Raw genomic sequence first — 22885 nt, 5'->3', positions numbered from 1 at the left:
GGGTTCTTCTTCTTCGACAGTCAAAGTCCAGCTGGCAGCAATCTCAAATTTTCATGTTGGCTTAGCGGACCAGAACATAATGTCTCACAAGCTTTGTAAAGCCTTTCTCATGGGTATCTTTCTACTAAAGCCCCCAATTAAAGATCCTCCTCCACAATGGGACCTGAATTTAGTGCTGACATCCCTAATTCTTCCCCCCTTCGAACCGGCTGCTACATGCTCTTTAAAATTTCTCTCTTGGAAGACAATTTTTCTGGTGGCTATTACTTCAGCTAGGAGAGTGTCTGAACTTCATGCTTTCTGTGTTCGACCTCCCTACTTGGTTTTCCACAAGGATAGAGTATCTCTAAGAACAAATCCATCCTTTTTGCCCAAGGTGGCTTCCCAGACGAATCTTAACCAGTCTATTGATCTTCCAGTATTTTCCCCGAAGTATTCGGACAGAGCGGAACAGAAACTGCATTATTTGGATGTTCATCGCCAGCTCAGATACTACTTGGATAGAACTAAACAATTCAGAAAATCTGATCAGCTTTTTCTTTCTTATGCAGAAAACAGAAAAGGTCTCCAAGGTGACCTTATCGAAATGGCTCTCTTCCACTATTACCCATGTTTATCTCCTTAGGGGCAAAGAATTGCCCTCTAAACCTAAGGCACATTCTACTAGAGGCCTAGCCACATCTACAGCCTTTCAGGCTAGGCTACCTTTTGACATCATTTGTGCAGCAGCCACTTGGGCCACGCCTCATACCTTTGTCTCGCATTACAAATTGGACTTGGCCTCCAGAGACAGAGCTAGGTTTGGTTCCACAGTTCTCAATAGTCTGTTCCATTGAGCCACCCAGGATAGAGGTGCTAGGGACGCGGTCCCATCCAGCAAGAATGAAGGCGAGTTTGACAACTTAACATTAAGAAGTTATGTACCTACCATAACATTCCATGTTAGTTGTCTTCTCTCGCCTTCTTTCTTGCGTCCCTCCCTCCTTTCCCCCTAGCCTGGACAGACCTTGAAGTTGTACTCTTCTCAGGGGACGAGTTTATTCTTCCTATGGACTCCAGTTGTGAGTGGTCACTAGTTTTACTAGTTCCCCTGTGTTGTGTTTACACATTTGGTTACTTTCTTCTCCTTCTGTTGGAAGAAGATAATGGGCATATTTCTATAGCTACCAAACGAGATCTGGGTAGTCACGCCTTGGGATATAGGGTTGCGTCGAGCTGGTAAAATTAGCTCTCGAGCTTAGCAAGTGCCGAGTCGGAGCCGAGGATTGGCTCCGAACCCATCCAGCAAGAAAGAAGGCGAGAGAAGACAACTAACATGGAACGTTATGGTAGGTACATAACTTCTTATTCTGTTGGCTGCTCCATCCTTGACAGTTGGGTTACCTGCCTCAAGGCAGATCCGAGCAGGCAATAACTTCAGAGCTTCTCCAAAGCTCAAGCACATCTCTTAGTGCCCTGTACTAGCAGTATTGCCTCAGATCTCCTTTGCCTTTTTTCTCTGCATATGTGAAGCTCTAGTGCTCCATTGAAACAGTTTCAGAGATGAAGCTTTTTTTCTTTTTTCTATGCCATCTTGTTACCGAGTTATTTAGGGTTTTCATTCTTCATTCAGATCTGCTGTATTACAAAATAAGCAATGTTCTTCATATTGATCACTGCTGCAGCTGAAGTAGTTGACTTCATTTGGTCATCATCCTGTGGGTTTCAGATATGATATGGATCCGAGCTGGCAGCTTTCCAAGCTCCTCCCCTCTTACCCATACTACACTGCAACCTCCTTCCAACCCTCGGATCTCATTTTCTGCGGCTTCGCCAAGACATGATCTCTGAGCTTCAGGCAGGTAGAATGGGATTTTTTTTGTCCAACTTTAACTGTGCGATTAAAGTTTGTTTGTGCGTGGATAGTGTTACCCCCTTTCTTCCTCTCCCAGGTTTCCATTAAAAAAAAAAAAAAAGTTCAAGTAGTAAACTTTGTATTTTTTACTTAGTGTAGGCCTCCCCTTCCCACCTTTGGTGTGTGGGTGCGTGCGTGTTTAGCTAGGCTTCTAGTTAGCCTTTGGTTGTTGTGGGGTTGGGATGTCGGACTCCCAGAAGCCAACTTTCTCTAAATGCACAGTGTGTGGCCATAAGCTGTCCCCGGCCGATGGCCTCACTCTATGCATCATGTGTTTAGGGGTTCCCCACCTTACCTCAGGCTGCAAAATTTGTGCAGCCTTTAACCCACAGGCTCTGCGGGATCGCAGGACCAAGTTGATTCTGGCTGGGCTTCTCTTGGCAGAATCGGCATCTTTTTCTTCCTCTACGGCCATGGTCCGTACCAGCTTCTAGTCCTCCTCACCTGTCCAGGGCTCACCCTCCTGCTTCCAAACCGCTCGATAGAGAGGCCAGGAAGGAGAAGCACTGAGAAAGAGAGACAAGGATAGGGATCGTAAGAGACCAGCAGACGCATCTGATCCATCGGACCCCCCCCCCCCTGTTAAAGTGGTCTGTACCCCAGAAAGGGCTCCTAGGCCATCTTCCCCTCGGCTCCGTTCTCCTAGATTTTCCCTGGAGCCGGAGGAGGAGGTTTGGCCTGCTTTGAGGTAGTCCTCGCATCAGCACTCCCGGCCAGTGTCGGTGGCATCCTCCAGATGCACAAGAAGCCTCTCAGAGGCTGACATGGACCGGATGATAAGGTTCTTGCGGACTCAGTTGCAGATGGGAGTGTTGCTGGCTCCCCCTCCCGCCAGAGCGCAGAGCTCGGCCCGATGTTTGCCCCGATAGCTCCTTCTCTGATCCATCCCCGGGTTTCGGAGTCCCTGGATCTGAGGAGCCTCTGAGTTAGGGGGTCGGCGCCAATGGTTCCTCCACCCTCAACGCCGGCTATGCCCTCAAATTTGTCGGATCCTGTGTCTGATCCAGGCTCTCAGAGCCGTGATCTGGGCTTTGGATCCAGGGGGTGTGTGCGTTATTGGCTGCGTTGTGGTCGGGACATACCATTCCTCTGGACCCAGCTATTCCGGATTCGGCTCCGATCCCTTCATCGGATCCAAGGGGCATGGCTACTCGTCCTGCTAGTTTCAGGGAAGCCAGTTCCCCTTCAGCCTTCGTTGTGGAGAGGGTTCTCTCAGGAGGATTGAGACCCTTCACTCTTTCCTAGGAGTCCACCCCTGCTCCCTCGCAGCTGAGTGTGTCTTCTGTCATCTAGTCCTCCCAGGGACAGCCTGTGTCTGATACGCCCCAGACGGTTCCCCTCGAGGAATATGAAACTGTGAGCCCTCCCCGGAGAGCCCCCCTGAGGAGGTCCCTCTCAAATGCCAATGCAAGAGGAGGCATATGGACTCCCCAGAGTCCCTCACAGAAGATACCGACTTGGAGGAAGGGGAAAGCTCCCCCAGATCACCTCCCAAAGACGTCTCCTTTGGAGACATAATGGAAATCCTCCGTCAGAGGGGAGGTTGGTCCACCCAAAAGTCTTCCTTGGACAAGTCGGTATTCCTGGAGGAATTCATGGGCCCATCTACCTCTTGGGTGTCCCTCCTGGCTGATCCTCCGGTGGACTTCATTACCACCAGAGCTTGGAAAGAGCCGGACACTGTAGAACCGATATCTAAGTGACCAGATAAGATTTTGAGCCCTCCTACTGACAAGTCTGCATGTAGTAAGGGTTCCCCAGTTGATGCCGTGGCGGTGGCGGCCACCAAAAAGGAACTGGTGCAGGAGAGTTCCTTGGTCCATCCTCCGGACAAGGAGTCTAAGGCGATGGATCGACTTGGAAACTGGACGTATGTTTCAGCTACCTTTGCTATAAGGGCACTGAACTATATGGCCCATGTGATTAGGCTTCAGCGCAACCTTGTGAAAGAGTACGCTGAGTCTCCCCAGAGTCCATTTCAGACGAGGATAAACGTTCATTCTCTGCATGTATGGCCACTCTAAGTCAGTGACTAACACGTCCATGCGCTTACTCTCATGCCACTGAGGGAGCCGCTAGGGTGGCCGGGTCGGCATTGCCATGAGGTGTCACTCCTGGTTCCGGCTTTGCGATTTTTCGGAACCTTTCAAGGCATCCTTCACGAATGCCCCTTTTGACTGTTCAACCCTTTTCAGGAAGACTGTTTGAGATATGCTAGTCCAGAGTGAGAAGGATGAGAAGACGCTGTCAGATGTCGGGATCTGCTTCTCTAACCATCAAAGGTCCTTTTCCAGGAATCGGCGAGGGCAAAACAAATTGTGGTTCTGGAAGTCTCAGCATTCCCGGGATGCTCCGGATTCCTTTCTCCCTAGAGGCAGAGGGGGACAAGGGGGATGCAGGCCCAGAGGCAGAGGGGGTCTGAAGAACTACGTGTCACGGGAACTGTTTTCGGATTGACATGTGCAGCAGCCCTGAGGGGTTGCCCGACTGCTCCACTCTGGAGGCATTCACTGGGCATTTTTCGAAGCACCTAGCTCAATGGGAGTCCATAACGTCAGATTGCTGGGTGCTTCAGATAATATCCAGAGGTCATTCCATTCCCTTTATGAACAGTCCCTTACCTCCAAGGCGCCTTCCAGACATTCTACCCACTCAAAGGGAGGTGGCAGCTTTGGAAATAGAAAAGCTGCTAAACAAAAAGAAATCCAGCCGGTCCCCCCAGACCAGTCTGGATCAGGCATCTATTCCAGGTTCTTTTTGGTGCCAAAAAGATGGGGGACTTGAGACCGATTCTCGATCTATCCACGTTGAACCTGTCCATTGCCAAGTAGAAGTTCCGGATGGTCACCTTGCAGTCCATCCTGCCGTTCTTGCAGGAAGAAGACTGGATGTGCTTCGTAGACCTCAAGGATGTGTACTACCATATTCTGATGGACAGGCAATCCAGGAGGTTTCTCCGCTTTCGGCAAGGAGCCAATCACTGCCAGTCCAGCGTCCTACCTTTCGGTCTCACCACATCCCCCAGGGTGTTTACCAAGGTCATGGCAGTTGTAGTGGCCCACCTGAGGCTTCTGAGTATTCAGGTCTTTCCGTACCTGGATGATTGACTCTTCACTGCCCCTTCCAGGCAGCAACTTATTCAAGCCAGAAATTCCTTCCTTCAGCTGTCAAATTTACTGGGCATCACGATAAACCTTGCAAAGTCTTCTCTTCGGCCTGTTCAGATTCTGGACTTCATAGGGGCGAGAATAGATGCACTTTAGGCCAGGGTATTTTTTACTCCAGACAGACTTTGGAACCTGACCCTCCATGTCTTGGCACTTCTTCAGACCTCTTCACCCCCCAGCAGAGCTAGTCGTGAGAGCCCTATGGTCCATGGCAGCAGCTATAAATCTGGTTCCTTGCACACAACTGCACATGAGTGTTACAGTGGACGTTACAAGTTCAGTGGTCTCTGTTATACCAGCCCCCTAAATTTCCCAATTCCTCTAACCAAGGTGTGCAAAGCTTCCCTCATGTGGTGGCTTCAATCCCGGGATCTTCGAGAAGGATGCCCCTTTATTGCACTCCTGCCCCAAGCTATGGTGACTACGGACGCCTCCCGTCTAGGGTGGGGGGGATTGCTCGAGCATCAGTGTCCAAGGCACGTGGACCCCAAACAAGACCGTTCTGCATATCAATGTTCTGGAGATGAGGGCAGTCCTTTTAGCATTGCAGGCCCTTTATGCTTCCTTTCCTCTGGAATTCAGTCAGACAACATGTTAGTAGTCTGGTATATCAACAAACAGGGAACCAGGTCCTATCCGCTTTGTCGAAAGGCCATGAGAGAGTGGGAATGGGAGATCTCCACCAGCTGTTTTCTGATAGCAATGCACATCCCAGGTCGGTCCAACATTTTAGTGGACAAACTCAGCAGGACTATCCTTTTGCCGTATGAGTGGTCTCTGAACCCTTATGTAGTGGAACAGATCTTCCTCAGGTGTGGGGTCAGCCTTGCTGTGATCTCTTTGCATCACCATCCAATGCAAAGTGCAGCAGGTTTTTTGCTATAATTCCCCCTCGGGGGGTGGGGAGCCCCCAGAGACGCTCTTGTCCATGCTTGGCCACCTGGTCTTCTTTATGCGTATCCCCCGCTACCTCTCATGACAAAATTCTTGCAGAAAGCTCATCGGGTGGGGAGCAGGATTATCCTCATTGCCCCATTCTGGCCTCGTCAAGTTTGGTTCCCTTGCCTACGGTCTCATCTAGTAGCTCCGCCCTGGATATTGGATCTCATTCCAGATCTCATATGTCATCCCTCGGGAATTCCTCCCCCGAATCTGGACAGCCTTAAGCTTACTGCTTGGTTATTCCAGTACCATTAATTGCCAGGACTCCTGCTGTCTCTTCCCCATCAAGTCCATTCTGGTGGCAGCACACATCCTCCACCCAAAAGGTGTACAGTAGTAAATGGAAGCATTTTTCCATTTGGACTTCTCAGAGAAATTTGGATCCCTTTACCGCCGCTATTCCAGCAGTATTAGAATTTCTGTCTCAAATTTTCCAACAGGGGGCCAGCTCTTCCACTGTGAAGGTCCAGCTGGTGGCTATTTCCCATTTTCATGTAGTTCTCTAGCTGCTGCTAGAATTTGTAAGACCTTCATCAAATGTACCTTTTTGCTGAGACCTATTAAGTATCCTTCCCCTCCGTGGGATTTGACCTTGGTTCTTCAGGCCTTGGTTGCTCCTCCATTCGAACCCGCAGCGTCAGTTGATTTGAAATTTTTGTCGTGGAAGACAGCCTTCCTGGTCACTATCACCTCAGCTAGGAGAGTGTTGGAACTTCAAGCCTTGTGTATGAAACCCCCATACTTAGTTTTTCACAAGGATAGGGTGTCTCTAAGGATGAACCCTTTTTTCCTCCCTAAAGTCACATCAGAATCAAATATCAATCAGTCTATTAATCTCACAGTCTTATTCCCTAGCTTTCAAAATAAAGGGGAATACATTTGCTGGATGTCCACGACAGTTACGCTTTTATTTACATAGGACTAAACCCTTCCATAAGTCTGATCAGCTATTTGTTTCCTTTGCCAAGCCTTTTTTGGGGAAACCAGTTTCAAAGGTGACACTTGCTAGATGGATCTCACTTTGTATTTTGCAGGTGTACAAAGAACATGGATTACCAGAACCAGACAGGGTTCATGCTCATTCTACTTGTTCTATGGCTACTTCTGCTGCCTTTTGATCCAGAGTTTCTCTGGATGACATTTGTTCAGCGGTTACCTGGGCTTCCTATCACCTTTATTACTCATAAGTTGGACATGGTGTCTAGAGGAAGGGCTTCTCTTGGTTCTGCAGTGCTCCGGAATATCCTTCCTTAAGGGCCTCCCAAGGTTTTTCGTAGCTGGGGACTCTGTCCCACAGGTTGATGACCAAATGAAGTTAACTACTTAAGATAAAGAAGTTATGTACTCACTATAACGTTCCATCTGAGTAGTTACACTTCATTTGTCATCAACCTTCCCTCCCTCCTTCCCCCTGAACTTAGTGGTTTGCGATAGTCCTTGGACTCAGATTTCTGGATCTTGCAAGCCTAGTTTGTGATCAGGTCAGGTTATGTCTCTTGGGTTGATGTGTGTCACGCTGTGGGAGGCAAACTCGATCTGTGGGTTGGAAGGAGGTTACTGTGTAGTATAGGTAAAGGGGGAGGAGCTTGGGAAGCTGCTGGCTTGGATCCATATCGGATCCAAAACCCATGGGTGGATGACAAATGAAGTGTAACTACTCAGATGGAACGTTATGGCGAGTACATAACTTGTTTATCCTGCAAATGATAAATGGATGGCTACCTCCCAAAGCCTCAGGAAACCTTCCACACACCCAAACTGTCAAGCAGCTCTCGCTGAGCTAACTAAAAGGCAAGTTTGGTTGCAAAACCCTTTAGAGTATTACTGCTGCCAAAGAGTATATTCCCGTGAGACTTTTTGAGGATTAGCTGTCAGCCTGTGCTTTTCTTTGGGCAGATAAGTTCCCTTGGGGAGGGAAGTTTTTCTTAAATTTTAATTTTTTTATCACTTTCCTCTTCAGGAAAGTTATTCTAAAATTAGTTGTGTTATTTAATGGATTTTCTCAAGACTGTGAAGTTCTTTGAAACAGAGCACTCATTTTTTATGCCAGTTTAAAAATAGTGTAAACTAACTGAGAACGTATTTTCTGTGGAGAAAGTGCGTTTATCTTTCTGCTGTTTGGGCTGCTACAGTGTTTTAAGTACTTTTCACTGTGTTATTTTTTTGTCAAAAAGGTAATTTTTGTGGACTGGTATCTTTGCCAGGATTTGCTGCTAATCCTCCCCAGAAAGGAGACACCATTTTCGGCTTGACCATGAAACAAACTACCGGTCCCATGGTTCGTCCTCCTTCCAGCCACAAAAAGAAAAGTTAAGCAAACAGCTTTTGCCACCACAGCAGGCTAGCAGTTTACCTTAGCCACAGGTAGGTGACTGCTTTGGCCATGTCTTGTACCTCAGACCACTCCTTTTACCACAGATCCCGCCGGTGAAGCTCTTACAATCACTGTGGACTGGGGGTTAGCCACATTCTCTGCTGTTGTTGGGAGTCCTTGTTGTGAGCAAGGGAGAGCCAAGCTTATAGGTCCTGAGAGAGAATAGGGAAGATTTCTCTGTCAGAATGCTGTGCCCATCACTGGGTAAGCATCTACTGCCATTAGTAACATGGTTGGCCCCATTTTTCCTGTCAGAAAGAATCTGAAAACAAAGCTTCTATCTACCCCCCCCCCCCTTTCTTTTCTCCATTTCTTTGGATATGAGTTTACTGGGACTGACTTGGGGTTTAATTCAGGCTACTGATCTTTCTTGTTAGTTTCTTCTACAAGACATATGGACTCCTCTTTTCCTAGAGAGATTCAAGACTGAATCTGAACAGGAAGATGTAGAGATGGATTCCAGGGGTTTTGTTCTCAAATTTCCAAATCAAACTCAAGATAACTGCCTTTCTGATTTTCCCGGTGGGGGTTTCTCTTTTTCTGAGACTGCAGCTAGAATGGCCCATTGTTTTCAGAGGGAGAACACTTGGGTTTCACGATCCCTCAGAAAATAGTATGAGTTGTTACAGAAAGATTTTCCAGAACCTACTCCCATTTCTCTTGTCTGCATTAGAGGAAGTGTGTCTTACTGCCTGAAGTTTTCCTGATGGTCAGACAGCTGTCCCTAAAAAGGCAGATTGGATGTACAAAGTTCTTCAGTCTTTTAAATGTTTATACAGCACTCCCAGACCTGAGCAGCATCTGTAGCCTTAGTTGATTCTGCTGCTGCTAAGCACTTAGATCTGATGTCCATTTCATTATGCATCACGAATGGGTCTTTGGATCTGACCTGGACATATGGTCCGAGCCTCAAACTCCTCCCTCTCCCATAATGCCTCACTCCTCTTCAACCCCTCATATCTGTTTTGCCATCTGCAAGCACAGACACGATTCTGAGCCTCCATTCAGATAAGTGAATTTTTTTCATTTAACAATGCTTTATTAATGGCCTTTTTCTTAATTCTAGCTAGTTTTTAGGTGTCCTGTTTCTGTCAGTAGTACCTCCCCTACCTTCTTAGGTAGCTATCTCCCTGTTGCTTGGAGTTTGTCACTGGCATTAGGGTTTTTCCCACCTTCCACATCTCCTATATATATATATATATATATATATATATATATATATATATATTAATATAAAAACTTTCCACGTATCTTTAAGTTAAGTTGCTAGTCTATTAGAAATAGTGTTAGATTGTGTGAGTTGTGGTGTGCTTGTGTGCTGTTTTTCTTTCAGCATGTCTGATAAATCTGTGGGTTCGGACAAACCATCTGGTTTTAAGAGGTGTGCCTCTTGTGGGCATAACATTCCCCAGTCAGATGCCCACAAGAGGTGTGTGTATTGTTGGGGCTGGGGCACTTGGAGATGCCATGCGATATTTGCTCGGCCTTCAATCCTCATGCCCTTGCTGATTGGTAAAACAAGCTGATCTTGAGATCTTCTCCCATCCTCTGGTGCTCAGACACCTGTCCCTAAGAAGCATGCTCACTCAATTACCCCGGGGATCATGGCTTCTGCTCTTGAGAAACACAGGAAACTGTTGGATCTATATCTTTGGATCTCTCCTGTTCCCGCTTCTGTCTGGATCCAGAAGAGCCAGCGCCGGCTAAGACTTCCAACTCTCAGACCCTCAGCCTTCGGTTCCAAGCAGTCAATCAGAGCCTGTGGAGATAATTTATATCCAGAGCTTTTCATCTCTGGAGCAGACTCCTTTGGGTCAGACATGGGTGGATTGGAGGTTCCGGAGCCATACACCGTGTCAGAGTAAGTCTCCCTCCCCTGTCCTGAACATCCGGACCAGTCGGTTGCCAGTCAGGTCTACACATTCCTCTGTCTCCTCTCTATCATCTCAGCTGTCGCATGCTGATTACGGATAGGATAATGAGTTTTCTCAAAGCCCTGATCCAGCTGGGGATTTTGCCTTCGACCCTTGCTAGACCCATGAAAATACCAACCTCCTCCTCTGATCCAACCTTCGGCTTTGGAGTTACAGGGGCTGGCATTCCCAAGTGGACCGTCGTCTGAGTGTGGAACATGTCTGCCTTCAACTCCAACAGTGTCCCAGTCCAGCTTGGCTCCAATACCTTTGAAGTGGGTCCCGGACCTGAGATGTCTGCGCTGGATCCTGGGGACTGGTTTCAGCTCCAACCTTTTTAGAGCTGCCCCTTCCCCTGGGGGCCTCAGCCTTCGATAATTCAGGGCCATTGCCTTCTGGAGGAGTAAGATCTGGAGTGGCCTTGCCCTTCTCTTCCTTGGCAGCTTCGGCTCCTGGAGTGGGAGGGCAGGTTCTCCCAGTATGGTCTACCTTCCAGGTAGCAGAGAGGGCTTTCTCCACACTGAGATGTGGTCCCTCTTTTGCCAGTCCCTACCTAGCCCCCTGTGGATCAGGACTTTGCTCCCATCTGTCCAATCCATTGTCAGCCCCTCTTGGAGAATTTCCAGCCTACCCCTCAGCAAATCCCCTGTCTTTTGAGTCCTCTCCCAAGTACCCTGCGGAGAAGCCCCCTTGGAAGCGTTGGTTCAAGAGGAAGCACCAAGACTCCCCTTTGGACTCTTTGACAGAGGGCACTGATTTCGATGAGGGAGAAGGGCCCACCCCAGCGATAGCTCCTTTGGGATATGTTTAGAAATTCTGAAGCAAAAGGGTGGCTGGTCTTCCCAACCCCCTTCTGAGGAGTCAGTGCTCCTGCAGGCATTCGGGATGGGCCCATCTATGTCGTTTGTGACCCTCTCAGTGGACCAGCTCATTGACCTTATCGCCGGGCTTGGAAGGAGCCTGACACCATGCAGCCAATCCCCAAATGGGCAGACAAGTACTATAGTCCCCCCAGTACCCTTTTTGTAGTAAAGATATTCCAGTTGATCTATTGTGATGTCAGCAGCCATTAAGAACTAGCTAGCTGAGCAGAACTCCACTGTCCATCCTTGAACAAGGAGTCTCAGGCTTTGGACAGACATGGGAAGCACGTGTATGCCTCAGCCACCTTTACGCTGAGAGGATGGAATTATGTGGCACATTTCATGCACCTTCAGAGAGATCTGATTAGAGAGATCTCTACCTCCCTCATGCAGTCATTGTCTGAGGAGGACATCAAGAAGGTCACTATGTCCTCCATCGCTAATTACTCAATGAGGTTAATTAATTAATATTTATTTTACATTTGTTAACCGGGAGAGTCCAACTGGATATATGTCCATTTTCAGTGGAGGCCCGGGGAGAAAAGCTCCAGAATTTCCTATGCTGTGGCAGGAACCTCTCAAGTGACTGGTTCAGGCATAGCCCTCCGCAGACACTCCTGGATGAGGCTGTGTGGGTTTTCAGACCCTTTTAAGGCATTGTTCATTAACGCCCTCTTTGACGGCTCCTCCTTGTTTGGCCCATCTGTAAAAGAGAGTTACCCGCAGCAAGCAAGAAGGGAAAATCCTGTCTACCATAGGGATCAAGTTTTCTTTCCCCAAGGGACCTTCTCCAGGAACCAACAAGAGGGGAAAGATGTGGTTCCTCAAGTCTCAAGGGTCTTTTCCCAATTCACAAGATGAAGCCTCTTCTAGAGGCAGAGGAAAAGGATTTCCATCGCCCCAGATGGAGAGGAGGTCCACAAATCGGGGCTTCAGAGAAACCTTCTCTGACAGGTCCTATCAGTGCTCCTGAAGCGCTGCCCAACAGTCCTACTGTGGAGGCAGTTGGGGGCAGACTTTTCTTACACCCAGAAGACTGGACAAACATGACAAACACATGGGTGTTAAATATAATTCTTAGAGGTTACTATATTCTCTTTTCCCTTCCTCTCCCCAGTTCCAAGATGCATCTCCCTGATGTGCCACCCAGTCAGAGGGAGGGGATACCTTTCTAGAGGTTCAATATTTTCTAGAAAATAATAGTTCATCCAGCAAGTCCCAACTGAACAACTAGGATGCAGAACTTGGGCTTCTTTTTGGTGCCAAAGAAAAAAGGGGACCTTCAACTGATCTTAGCAGTCTGAATTTGTAAAGAAGTTGAAGTTCCACATGATTGCGGTGCGGTCCATTCTGCCGCTTCTGTGCAAGGACGATTGGATGTGCTCTGTAGATCTCCAGGATGCGTATTATCATATCAGAATAGACAGGCAGTCCAGGAGGTATCTGTGCTTCAGGATGGGGGCCGGTCATTACCAGTCCAGAGCACTGCCCTTTGCTCTCACCACTGCCCCTCGTTTGTTCACCAAATACATGGCAGTGGTTGCAGCTCACCTCTGTCTGCAAGGATTCCAGGTGTTTCCATACCTGGACGATTGGCTCCTAATGGCACCAACAAGGCATAGACTACTTCAGGCTATTCAGGTTATGTTGCAACTGTTCAATTACCTGGGAATTACATTGAAGATGGCAAAGTCCAATATGTCTCCTGTACAGGACATTGTGTTCAACTGCACCCCTATGAATTCAGTCACACAGATGTCAGCCCTACCTCCAAAGAGAATAAGATCATTTACTAGACTGACACCGCCAGCTCAACTGGTCCTCATGGCCCTAGGGTCCATGTCAGCTGCCATTCTTTGAGTCCCTCTAGCCAGGTTCTTATGAGTTCTCCAATGTACCCTAGCAGTCCAGTGGTCTAGTCTGCTGCATCCATTGTCAACCCCAGACAGGCTAACTCGGATTTGCAGACACCATCTATAATGGTGGATCCTTACAGACCACCTGCATCTCAGAAGACCCTTCATTCTTCCCCCACATATAGCCACAGTGATCACGGAAGCCACCCTGTTGGGGGAGTGCATTTCCAGGGAAATATGTCCCAAGGCATATGGTCCACGACAGACACCAAATTGCACATAAATGTACTGGAGATGAGGGTGGTCCTTCTCATGTTCCAAACCTTTCAGGACTGCCTTCCTTTGGGTACAGTTGCAATTCTTGCAGACAATGTCATGATTTGGTACATCAAAATGCAGGGGGGAACCTGTTCATACCTGTTGCATAGGGACGCCACAAGGACTTGGAAATGGGCAATTTCTTCAGACTGCTTTCTCATTGCAACACATCCCAGGAGAGTCCAACGTTCGGGCGGACAGACTCAGCTGATCGATCTTAAGTCCACACGAGTGATCTTTGAACCAACCAGCAGCAAATCAATTATTCAGCCGTTGGGGCCAGCCTTGCAGCGACCTTTTTGCCTCTCCCCTAAACAACTGCAGTAAGTACTTTGCACTGACACCACCCCCACCCCAACCCCCACTGGGGGAGTCACCCAGGGATGGTCTGCATCATGACTGGCCCCCGGGTCTCCTCTGTGCTCATCCCGATTCCCCTGACACCCAAAGTTCTACAGAAAGCCAGCAGGTTGAAGACCAATCTAATCCTCATTACCCCTTACTGGCCTTGTCTCAGGTATGGTTCCCCTTCCTGCCGTCTCACAGCAAATATCCTCCATGCATACTGGATCCCAGACGGGATCTGATTTCCCATCTGTCAGAACACCAGATTCCCAATCTTCAATCCCTCAAATTGACCACTTGGTTTCTGCACTTCAAGTAATTGTACAAAAGTGCAGGCTAGTTTCCCCGGTTCGGGAAATTATTCTTGCTTTTCAGAAGTCCTCCACCAAGAAAGTATATTGTAGTAAATGGAAGGGATTTTTCATTTGGGCTTTACAGAGGAATATTGATCCCTTTTCTGCTTCAGTCCTGGACTTTCTTATGTTTTTGCAGCTCACTTTTCCAGCACAGAGCTAGCTTTTCCACTATAAAATTGCAACTTGCAGCTATCCCAAATTTCCATGTAGAGAAGGATAATAGTTTTTCTTCTACTGTCTCCACTTCTAAACTGTGTAGGGCTTTTATGAAAGAGTTTTGGGATTTTTCGTCTCAGGCCTCTGATAAAAATATCCTTACCCTCCTTGTGGTCTCACCTTGGTACTTCAGAGACTCACTCAGACCATTTGAACCTGCTAGCTCCTTTGATTTAAAATGTTTGTTGAAACACTGCCTTTCTAGTGGCCATTACTTCAAATAGAAGTTTGTCGTAATTGCGAGCTGTCACTTCAGAACCACCATATATAACTTTTTTTTAAAGATGGTCTTTCACTCGGAACAAATCCATCCTTCATTCCAAAGGTCGCTTTAGAGGCAAATATTAATGAGACCATTCACTTCCCTGTATTCTTCTCCAATAAAGATGCTGCATTCATTGGATGTAAGTTGTGTTTCTGTTTACAAAGAACTAAATTACACAGGAAATCTGAACAGTTCATTGTCTTATCACCAAATAGGTTAGGCCAGGCTGTGTCCAAAATCACTTTAGCCAAGTGGATTATGGATTGCATTTCTACAGTTTACTTCCAAGAAGGTAGGACACTTCTCCATCCAGTTAGAGCTCACTCTAGAAGGTCTATGTCTACTAAGTCTGCATTCTCTGCAAGGACTCCTATTGATGAAATTTGTGCTGTAGCTATCTGGTCCACATCTCATACCTTTGTTTCTCACTACAAGTTAGTTATTTCTTAAGACATAGCATCCTTTGGCTCAGCGGTGCTCAGGCATATCCTTCTTTGTGGTCCTCCCAGGGTTTATGTAGCTGGGGACTCTGACCCATTCATGATGCATAATGAAACGGACAGCATCAGATTAGAAGTTATGTACTTACCATAACTTGGCATCTGTGTTCAGTTTCATTATGCATCACATCTTACCCTCCTTCCCCCCCATCCTGTTGCAGCTGAGAGCGATTTAGAGAATAAGGGAACCCAGAGGTTCCTAGTTTGGGCTCCAGTTGGTCATTTTCTTTGTCCAGTATTATAGATCTAGCTATCTTTCTGAAGCAGCAGCAAACTCGATCTGAGGGGTTGAAGAGGAGTGAGGCATTATGGGAGGCGGAGGAGTTTGAGGCTTGGATTGTATGTCTGGAAGAAATGGCCGAGTCAGGTTCAAAGACCCATTTGTGATGCGTAATGGAATTGGCCAACACAGATGCGAAGTTATGGTAAGTACATAACTTCTATTAATTCTGGTCCTACTCTTTCTAATAAGGATGGGACAATTATTGAAAGGTATGGGGGAATGTGTATTCTTTTGCAACTCTAATTTGCAGAATTTTGGAATTGTCATACTCAGTTTGTTCTGACATATTGTGAAGGTATAAGGCACGTTTTATCTGCAGTTTCTTCTTGTGAAGAAAAGCTGCTTTAAATAATTTACCTTCTTTTTGCACAGGTCACCACTCATTGTTTGCAGTGTGTGTGTATGAGTCTTGATACTTCATACAGGGCTATGGCCAATGTTAATGTTTTAAGGAGATTTGCTTGGCTGCATTCTCAGAACCTCCTCGATGATGTAAAAGATGAGATTCTAAATTCTCCATTGGTTAGATATTTAATGTTTGGCCCCTCTGCTGCTGAGGTGATCAGTAAGTGTGATGAAAGGGGCAAATTGATCCAGGGTCAGCCCTGCTTTTCCTAATATCCAAGGGATTTTTTTTCCTCACCCAAGTTTGGAAAAAAAAACAGAACAAACCGCCTCAACAGAATTCAGGTAAATAAGACATTTAAGTAGAAATGGCAAGGAGGTTACAAAAAGGTCTCAAGCCTCCTGAAACGAAGGACAGTCCAGCGAGTCTGAATGATTGTTCAAGACCTTGTGACCCTGCCCCACCCTGGCCCCTTTTCTCTTCCAGAAAGTCTGAATCTCATTTTTTTTCTTTTTGGCAACAGATTGTTTCAGACAAATGAGTTCTGACAATCATTAAGGTTACAGATGGCAGTAAGAGGACATTCCTCAACCTGCAGATGTTTTTCATCATATGCTGTCCCAGGGAGTGATATTGAAGGACGTTCCTTATGGCAAAGAAATAAAATCCTTGTAGACCAGTTCAGAATCTTTCTTTTCTAAACCTGTTTGTGACAGTGCCCAAATCCTACTTGTCGCTTCAGAGCCTGTTATATCTTCTTCCACTTTCAAGTTTCCTGACAAAGTACAGTTTTGTACCTACCATAAATGTAGATGTTCGAGTGCTAATACAGCTGCAGTAATCACAGATGGGTTTTCTGCCGTCAGGCGGGTCCTCAGTCGGCCGAATTCCAAAGTCTAGGTCCGGCGTCGGTTGTTGTCGCTTTCTTTCCTGACGTCAGTGCAACAGGGGTATACAAGACACAGCCGACGCCATTTTCTTCAGTCTTTCTTGCCCCAGATGTCAGTTGCCCCCAGAAGGAAGGCAATACATAAATTATATATATATATATATATATATATATATTCATGCAATGCAATATAATCAAAAATCAGTAGTTGCAAGCAAATATACCATAGAAGGATAACCCAATCAGGTTGTATGAGGAGGGGTTAGCCCCTAGGCCTTTACTAAGAGGGGAAGGAGGGAGGGAAACCTGTACTGCAGCTGTATTAGCACTCGAACATCTACACTTATGGTAGGTACAAAACTGTACTATGTTCATCGTGCATACAGCTGCAGTAATCACAGATGGGTAGAATCCCAAAGCTACGCACAGGGTGGTAGGCACTAGGTGGAACTGGGATGAGCCAGAATGCCCTGCAACACAGCAGTGGCAAAGCCTGCTCTAGTTTTGGAGTATAAGGGCAGGTGATAATGTTTGGTGAAGGTATGCACAGAACTCCAAGTGGCTGCCTCCAAAATATCTTTGTTGGGAACTCCTCTGAGGAAGGCTGTAGAGGTAGCTGTGGCCCTGGTGGAGTGGGATCTGATGCCTGTAGGGACAGATTTTCCATGAAAGGAGTAACAAAACTGTATGCAGTGGCCTATCCATTTTGAAATTGTCTGTTTGGTAACTGGCTTCCCTTGAGCTCCCACAGCATAGGACACAAAAAGTTGTTCTGATTTCCTGAAAGGCTTTGTTCTGTCCAAATAATAACGTAGCTGTCTATGGATGTCTAAGGAGTGTAGCAGCCTTTCCCCTTTGTTTTGAGGATTGGGGTAAAAGGTAGGTAAGTGTATGGCTTGATTTAAAGCTACCCTGGATACCACTTTAGCCATAAATGACAGGTGGTTCAAAGGGAAACCCTGTCCTGATGGAAGATGAGAAAGGGCTGCACAGCCATGAGGGCTTGTAGTTCCGAAACCCTACGAGCTGAGGTAATGGCCAGAAGGAAAGCGGTTTTCCAGGACAAATATTGCAAATCTGTTGAGGCAGCTGGTTCAAAGGGAGGCAATGTTAATTTTTCTAGAATGTAATTAAGATCCCAGGCTGGTATTGGTTGTTTCCTTGGAGGTCTTATATTCTTAGCCCCTCTGAGGAACTGTCTTAAGAGTGAGTGAGAGAATAAGGGTGGATCAGTGTTGAATTCTGCAGAAATGGCTGACGCATGGATTTTGATGGAGGAGAATGAAAGTCCACTGTTCAACAGCTCAGCTAGATACTGTAATATCTGAGGCAAATTCATTTTCTAGGATCCTGGCCTTTTTTCTCATTCCAAGAGCAAAACCGTTTCCATTTTGCAGAGTAAGCCTTTCTAGTAGATGGCCTTCTGGCCTCCAAAATGACATCCTGTGCCTCTTTGGAGAGTAGGGTCTGTTGTGGTGTTAAAGAATTTTCCATGCAGCGAGATTGAGTGTTTTCAGCTGACTCTGAAGAGTTTTGTAGCTCTGCTGAGTCAGTAGAAGAGGCATTAGAGGTAGGGACCAGGGAGGAGTATGCGTTAGGCTCCTCAGGAGTGGGTACCAGTGTTGCCTTGGCCAGTCTGGAGCAATCAGTATCATCTTCGGTCTGTCTGCTCTTGCTTTCAAGAGCACCTTGGGCAGAAGAGGCAAAGGTGGGAAAGCGTAAACTGTCCATGCTGCCCAACTGAAAGAAAGGGTGTCCACTCTCCAGGCCTTTGGATGAAAGGTCCTTGAACAGAACTTTCCCAATTGATGATTCCTGTGGGAGGCGAAGAGATCTATGTCTGGCCTTCCCCACGCTTGGATTATCTTTGTAAACACTTGAGGATGCAACTTCCACTTGTGTGGGTCTGTCATATTTCTGCTTAAATTGTCTGCCAGCGTGTTTTCCAAACCTGGCAAGTACTGTGCTTGAAGTTCGATTTGCCAGTCCAGAGCCAAGTTCCAAAGTGACATGGCTAGTCTGCACAGGGGGTATGAATGTGTTCCTCCTTGTTTGTTTATGTACCACATTACTGTGGTGTTGTCTGTTCTTATCAATAATTGCCCTGGATGCAGGAGGTCCTTGAAAGCTGTAATTGCATTTATCACTGCTAGCATTTCTTTTTGATTGATGTGAAGGTGCTTTTCCTTTTGGGACCATTTGCCCTGAATGCACCTGTCTGTCATGTGCGCCCCCCCCAGGCGTAGTCTGAGGCGTCTGTTGTGATGACTTGATTTGCTTGAGGCTTGCAGAATGGAAGACCTGTGTTTGTTTGACATGCTTGGGTCCACCATAGAAATTCCTTTTGCAAACATGGGATTATTGGTATTATTGTTTCCAAACTGTGGCTGTGTTGAGACCATAGGTTTTTTAGGTACCATTGAAGTTTCCTCATGTGCAACTTTGCACATGGGATTAAAAGAATGCAAGATGCCATGAAGCCCAGAGCCTGCAGGATTTTCCTTGCAGTGAGCCTGGTACAATTTGCTAGCATTTTGAAGTACTGAGTTAGTTGCCCCTGTTTTTCTGGCGTGAGATAGGCCATCTGGGTGTTTGTGTCCAGGTAGGCACCCAGGAAAGTTATTTTCTGAGATGGTGTTAGCCTGGATTTCTCTTTGTTGACTGTGTATCCCAGAGAATTCAATAACCGTGTTACATAAGCCAGATGTTCCAGAAGTATGTGCTTGCTGTCCGCTTGGATCAGGCAGTCATCCAAATAAGGGTAAATTTGTATCCCTTGAAGTCTGCAGTAGGCAATTACTGATGCCAGGCATTTCGTGAATACTCTGGGCGCAGTAGATAAGCCAAAGGGCAATGCAGAGAATTGATAGTGGATTGAACCTGCAAGAAATCTGAGGTATCTTCTGCAGCTTTGTCTGATTGGGACATGCAGGTATGCCTCCTTGAGGTCCAATGTTACCAGACAAAACTCCTTGCCCAGCATGGGAAGAAGCTGCTGTAATGTGAGCATCTTGAATTTTGGTACGAGTAGAAATGTGTTTAGGATGGATAAGTCCAAAATGGGTCTCCAGTCGGTTCCTTTCCTTGGTACCAGAAATAGTCTGGAATAAAAACCTTGACATTGTTCGTGAGTTGGTACCTCTTGAATAGCTTTCATGTCCATGAGCTTTGAAATTTGTATTTGTGCCTCTGCCCTTTGATGGTGTGGCAGGTTTGGCATGCCTCTCATTTTTGGAAGAGTGTGAAAATGAAATCTGTAGCCTCTGTTTATAATGTCCAGGATCCATTTGTCTGTTGTGATAATATGCCAATTTCTTGTAAATAATGCCAGCTTTCCTCCCAAGGGTGCTGCCAGCTGAGACTTGCTTGGCATGAAAAGGAGGAAGTCATTGAGTTTGTTTCCTGTATTGTTGTGCACTGTCTTCGCCACCTCTTGGTGCTGGAGTTTGCCATTGTCTGCCTCTATATGATCCTTGAGATTGTCCTCTGCCCCTTGTGCGCCTGTATCTACCTCTTTGGGGCTTGTCCTTGACTAGAAAGGACCAGTTTTTAGAAGGCCAATTTCTGCTAAAACATGGTGGTTGAACCTGTAGAAAAGCTTTGACAGTTTGCATAGATTTAGCTTTTTCTTCCATTTTCCGTAGTATCTCCTCAGCATTAGTACCAAATAGTACATCCTTTTGTAAAGGAGCATCTAGTAGTTTAGCTTTAACATGATCAGACAAGATTTGTTCCCTAAGCCAGGCATGTCTACGGATGACTGATCCTGTAACAGCAGCTCTACTTGAGGCCTCTAAGGCATCATAGCCACATTGTAAGGTGTGTTTACCCACTTGTTCTGCACTATGCATCATATCCTGCAACTCCTTCAAATCTGGTTCAGGTTGAGACATTTTATTTCTTAATTGTGATAATAGAAACTGCTGATATTTAAGCATATGGAACTGACAATTTAAGGCCCTCATGGCTAGGGTGGCCGAGGTATATACCTTTTTTCCCCACCTTTCTAAGGATCTAGACTCTCTCTCGGAGCAGTAGAGGCCTTCATTCCCTTGGGGCCTTGAGAAATGGTTTCAGGGTCAGCATCATGGCTTTTGTAAAGAAATTGGTGCGAGTTAGGAACTCTGTAGTACCTATCAGGCTTGACTGGGGCAGGAGGCAGGGAATCCGGATTAAGGCAAGCCTCCGAGTAAACATCATCAAGTATGTCCAAGACAGGAGGTATCGCCAGAGGTCTGTGTTGAGGTAACAAAAGAAATTCCCTAAGTCTTTTCTTGGAATCAGAAAAGTCTTGGCCTTCCCAATGGAAGTGTTCCCTCAGGGTGTGCAAGGTTTCCCCAAAAGAAAAATCCTCTGGGGGAGATACAGACGGAATGGACTGCTCTGCATCAGAATCTTCAAAAGGGGAGTACGAGTGTTCCTCTACATCAGAATGTTCTGACAAAATGGAGCCCTGGTCCGAAGAAGGAGAATCTTCCTCCACTCTGGGTCTCTTGTCTGGAGGGGGTTGGGAACCCCTGATAAGAGTAATTAAATCCTCAGCCATTTTAAGCATCTGCTTTTTAGGCATGGGGCCTGGAGATGGGCCCTGTGCAACAGGCCTCTTGGGATGCATGGCTGATTTGGACTTAAAGGCCTTAATGGAAAAGGAAGATGAGGGTCTAAAGACACCATGGGTGGAAGTGGACCTGTCCACATTAGGAGGCTCAGCACTCACAGTGGCTTCGGTGGTTGTAGTCTGGGTATGGGCCGAGGTACCTGCGGTCTCGGTTACAGAAGACACCGCCAAAGAGGTGTCGTTGGTAGTCAGGGGCTGCATAGGCGTCTCGCTGAGAACCGGACCACGTGTAGCAGGTTTTGGCGTGGTGTCGGTGGAGACCGCGGACCTCACGCGTCGGTCCTTGTGTTTTTTGGACAAAACGGTAGTCGGAATCTCCGACATTTTATAATCAAAGGCTTTACCAAAAAAGTGTTGGGCGAACTCCGCCCGACGCTTAATAGTGCGTTTATTGAAAGTAGCGCAAAAGCGACAGCCCGAGACGTCGTGGTCTGGGCCTAAACAAGGTATGCAAAGGGAATGGAAATCCTTATGCGGTATTTGTTTCCCACAAGAAATACAATTGTTAACTTTGTCTGACATCGGTCTGAGGCAAGAAAAGTTTCCCCAACTGGGTACTTAGCTTTAAAGAAGACTTTGGTTCCAATTTTTCGTAAATTCAGGAGCTGGCCGACCAGCACTTGCGAACTGCTTCTGCTTCGGGCACCGCGCGGCAAAAAAGACTGAAGAAAATGGCATCGGCTGTGTCTTATATAGCCCTGTCGCACTGACGTCAGGATAGAAAGCGACAACAACCGACGCCGGACCTAGACTTTGGAATTCGGCCGACTGAGGACCCACCTGACAGCAGAAAACCCATCTGTGATTACTGCAGCTGTATGCACGATGAACATCACTAGACTTAAAAAAAAAAAATGCTTATCACATTCCTATTCCTCCAGATTTAGATGTTTAAGGTTTTGTGTATCTGGATTATATTGTTAGTCCTGTGCACCGAGAATATTCACAAGGTGTCTAGCTCCAGTTATAACTCATTGAAAGCTACAGAGTATCCACATTTTTCCATATGTAGACAACATGTTTATCTTTGCAGATTCTCTTTCCAAGGTGTCAGGAATCTCTCTCGGGAGAGTGATCTCTTGCACAAACTGGGATTAGGGTTCACTTAAATCTATTTGACATTTTTTAGTTTGATTAAACGTAGAGCAGTGAAATTCATGCATCCCTGAACAAACTCCTGGTGTTGGTACTCACTGAAAAACTAGTAGTGTTTAAAAAGTTGTGAAATAAATGAAAAAAAAAAAGTGGCAATCAAAGGGGTGGGGACAGCTTCAGAGTGCAACTGCAACAATCAGTTGGGGTAGGGACATCTTCAAAGTGCTAATCAGCACAGCCCAATGTTTTACTGTACATTACCATAATGAGAACCAAAGCTTTGCAGTACAACAATGAATTATTAGCTGTTTGTGAACAAACAGGCCCAATGTATCCCAGATTTAATGAGACAGAAACAGAATTCAAGCTAGTGGAAGTACAGAGTTACCTTCATTTCTGAGCACTGTTACCGAATGTCAAACATCACATCAGAACACTACTTTTTCAGAAACACATTTTGTTGCTTCTAAACATTGCATACTCAAGTCAGCTCTTTGGCTCAGAAGGGCTATTTTCCACCAGTTCCTACATTCCCAGAACATTTTTATCTAGTTTGGAAGTTGTTTCCAAAAACAGTTGGTCTCCAGTGGCTGCTAGTTCAAAATGATGGAGTGAGATGTCATCTATTAAATGTGCAAGGTTCCA

At 46.4% G+C, this 22885-nt stretch overlaps 1 protein-coding gene across 2 annotated transcripts in view; it reads right to left on the bottom strand.

Moving 5' to 3' along the window:
• Positions 1-22885, bottom strand: part of COL9A3 (collagen type IX alpha 3 chain) — a 727303-nt gene that overhangs the window by 60566 nt on the left and 643852 nt on the right. The gene's annotated exons all lie outside the window — the stretch shown is intronic.

Source organism: Protopterus annectens, chromosome 12.part0 (genome assembly GCF_019279795.1).
Source record: "Protopterus annectens isolate FY-2018-M chromosome 12.part0, PAN1.0, whole genome shotgun sequence".
Lineage (NCBI taxonomy): Eukaryota > Metazoa > Chordata > Ceratodontiformes > Protopteridae > Protopterus > Protopterus annectens.
This window is presented reverse-complemented; position numbering and strand designations above follow the sequence as displayed.